This window comes from Triticum dicoccoides, chromosome 2B (assembly GCF_002162155.2).
Source record: "Triticum dicoccoides isolate Atlit2015 ecotype Zavitan chromosome 2B, WEW_v2.0, whole genome shotgun sequence".
NCBI lineage: Eukaryota > Viridiplantae > Streptophyta > Magnoliopsida > Poales > Poaceae > Triticum > Triticum dicoccoides.
In genome coordinates, this window is record NC_041383.1 from 641,112,881 (window position 1) to 641,116,600 (window position 3,720).

The following is a 3,720-nucleotide window of genomic DNA, read 5'->3' on the forward strand; positions in this document are numbered from 1 at the left end:
CTTCGAGGGTAAGACGCCTCTCATAGAGATAAGGTAGGAGATGGATTACAAATTCTAGACTACTAAACATATGTAACCCAAATATATCTCTAACATCCGCCCGCAGTCATAGCGGTAGCGTTGCGAACAACATGAGCGACGTGGACGGTCAGATTGGAGAGAATAGCAGCCGACAGACTGACATCCCCTCGCAGTCCTAGCGGGAGCGTCGTGGACGGTGTCGCGTCACGGACACGTTGACCGTAGAGGAAGCCGATGAGTTTCTCAAGAGGATGATAACCCTTTGTGCCGATGTCGATGTAGCGGAGAGCATAGGGTGGTGTAGCCGTGATCTAGGTAGCCGTGCGAAGAATGTTGTGGTCGATGTCGAGTCGGGGTAGCCGCTGTCGAGGGAGTCGCCGTGGAGCCGCGGGCGCAAGGAGGCGCCGAGTTAGTCATGGATGCGGTGGTGTCGAAGAAGTGGTGCGCCAGGAAGGAGAATGGTGTTGACGACGCGTCGCGCAGGGTTTGCTAAGCCCGGGAACACATCATGGACGAAGGCATGCATCGGTGCTGCTAGCACCGGGCATGCGTAGATAGACGAAGTCGAAGTTGACGAAGCGCCGCAACAGGCTTGCCAGGCCTGGGGACACGTCGTGGACGAAGGCATGCATCGGTGTTGCCAGCACCGGGCATGCGTAGACGAGGGACCTGCACGAGCTGTACGCCATGTCGGGGAAGTCAGAGGGGCCAGCAAAGAAGGACTCAACGACAGTTGCGGTGCCAATCGATGCTTTGCCGATGTCACCTGCGGTTGTCGGAGTAGACGAAGTTGTCGGGGTAGATGACAGCGAGGCTGGCGATAGGCTGGTGCTTGGACGAAGACGAAGGGGGTGGACGGGCGGCGGCGACTACGGGGGTAGCGGCGGCGGCCAAAGAAGAGCGGCAGCGGCAACTAGGTTAGGAGTGCGGCGATGGTGCTCAAAGTAGATGAGGAACCCGACAACGTGACAAAGACCGGCGCGGACGGTGGCGTTCCGGCGCCAAGGGAGGCGGTGCGGCGCATACCACGGGAATTCGACGTGCGTGGACGGCGGAGGGGGAGGGGGGGACCGCGGGCCGTGACGCAACAGCCCGAAGGGGCGACTTAGCGGCGGCTGGCAGGTCAGGGCGATAATGGGAAGACCTTGGGGCGACGGTAGGGACCGTGTTCCACGACGCTACAGCCCGAAGAGGCGGTGTAGCGGTGACTCGCAGGTCGGTGCAACCGCGGGGACGGCCTCGGGCGAGGGCGGGACCACATGTCGCAGCGCTATAGCCCGAAGAGGCGGTGTACCGGCGGCTCGCTGGTCGGGGCAGCCGCGTGGAGAACCACTAGCCGGAGGCGATGGCCCGAGGGGAGGCAGCATGGACCGCGTGCCGCGATGCGATAACCCTAAGGGGCGACGCAGGGGCGGCGGTGTGGACCGTGTTCTGCGACACGACAGCCAAAGGGGTGTCGGCCGGAGCGGCGCACGGGTCGGGGCAGCCGACGGGAAGACCTCAGGCGGCGACGCAGCTGTCGGAAGGGACGATGCAACGACAACCTGTGGCTCGATCGGCAGTAGGCACGTGCTCGGGGACGTTCTTGGCGAAGACATGCACATGATCAATTGATCAGACCGACGGCGACGCTATACGCGCCATGGCGGGGACGACGCGCAGATCATAGTCGATGGCGACGTTGTCGATGATGTTCCGGGCAATGACGACGAAGATGACCGGCGTGGAGACCGCGCAAGCGAGCGGCCGGCAGCGACGCACGAAGGTGTCCCTTGGGCGGCGCGTCCAGCCTTGCCGCGCGGTTGATGATGAAGCGGCCGGTGTAGTCCACGCCGATGTCGGAGTAGAGGCACGGGGGTCGACGGCAGCGAAAAGAATGAACTCATAGCAAAAAGAATGAACTAAAAATAATCAATTAAAATATTCGGTTATGATCAACTAAAACAAAACTATAATATCCTTCAATAGCAAAAAGAATCAACTAAAAAGCTTTTATAAAACTCCAATAGCAAAAGGAATCAACTGAAAAAACTTTTATAAACCTCTAGTATTATTGAAACTAAAATTATATAAAATTTATGCAAACAAAATTATTAAAGTATTTTCTGTTCAAAACATTAAAGCAAAAAGAATTTTCATAAAGATTTTTTTGTTAGAAACTTTAATTGCAAAAGGAATTATCATAAAGAATTTTTTGTTAGAAACTAAAATAACAAAATCCGTTTTTGAATATAATGATAAAACACAGTAATATTAAACAGCAGGAAAAAGAATCACTCAAAAATCTATCTTTATAGTAAAGTTATTCAAAAACTAGTGATTCACACAAATTTTAAAATATTCAAATTTAAACTATTCAAATTGGAAAATAAATGGCACTAACAGAAAGTTTATAATTTTTATTACCTAAAAGCAAAAAGAAATAAATAATAAAGCAAAAAACAAAAGAAAATAAATAATACAAAAAACAAAACAAAAAACTGGGAAAAAAAATAAAAAATGCCACCTAATGGGCCACCACGGCCTGAATACGACTAGAGACTCAACCATGGGCCAGGATTCAGGCCCGCATAAGGCCTAGTAGGCCCACATGCATAACAGAGACAGATTAGGCCCGTAAGCCTGCATTGGAGAGGAGCTCGAAGTGGTGAGCGCAACCGCGCTTATAAACCACTTCGAGCCCCTCTCAACTAGCGAGGTGGGACTAAACATTTTGGCCGCGGGGCAGCACAAGGCCTTTGGTCCCGGTTGGTGCCACCAACCGGGACCAAAGGCAGACTAAAGGGGGCACTGGTTCAATGATCTTGGTATATAAGCATCACTTATCAAAATTTTCAGTTTTCATCTCATTTCCACCCCGAAGACGCCGACGACAACTACGCCGCCAGGCTGCCTTGCCACCCCCGCCGTTGCCGTCGCCCTCGCCCGCGCCCGCCGTCATCGTCACCGTCGCCCGCGCCCATCGTCGCCGCCGTCCCTGCGCCGCCCCTGCCCTGACACCGTCTCCCTGCCTCATCGTCGCCGTCCCCGCGCCTGTCGTTGCCGCCGTCTGCCCCCGCCGCCGTCCCCGCACCGCCCTGCCCCGACGACGTCACCCTGCCTCGTCGTCGCCGTCCTTGCTGTGAGCACCGCCGACCTTTTTTTGGTATGATTTTTTTGTTGTATGTATTGATGTATATTGATGTATGATTTTTTTGTTCATATGATGTATGTTTTTTTCATATATATATATATAGATGATGTATGTTTTTTTCTTAGGTTAATAGAGATTTTAGGTTAGTGGAGAGGAAAAAGAAAGATCAGGAAAAAGAATAAAATAGGAAGAAGGAAGAAGAAGAAAAAGAAGGAGAGGAAAAAGGAAAATAAGAAGAGGAAGAAGGAGAAGAAGAAGCGAAGAAGAGGAGTGGAAGAAAAAGAGAAAAAAATAAGAAGAGGAAAAAAAAGAGGAGAAGAAGAAAAAATAGAAAATTTTCTCCTCTATTTCTTCTTCTTCTCCTCTTTTCCTTCTTCTTCTCCTATTTTTTCTTCTTCCTTTTGTTCTTCTTCTCCTTCTCTATTTTTTCCTTCTTCTTCCTCTTCTTATCTTTTATCGGGAACGAGGGTGTCGGGAAATAGGGTGTCGGAAACTAGGGTAGAGGGTCGAGGGTCGCCGAGGGGTCGAGGGTCGTCGAGGGGTCGAGTGTCGAGGGTCATCAACGT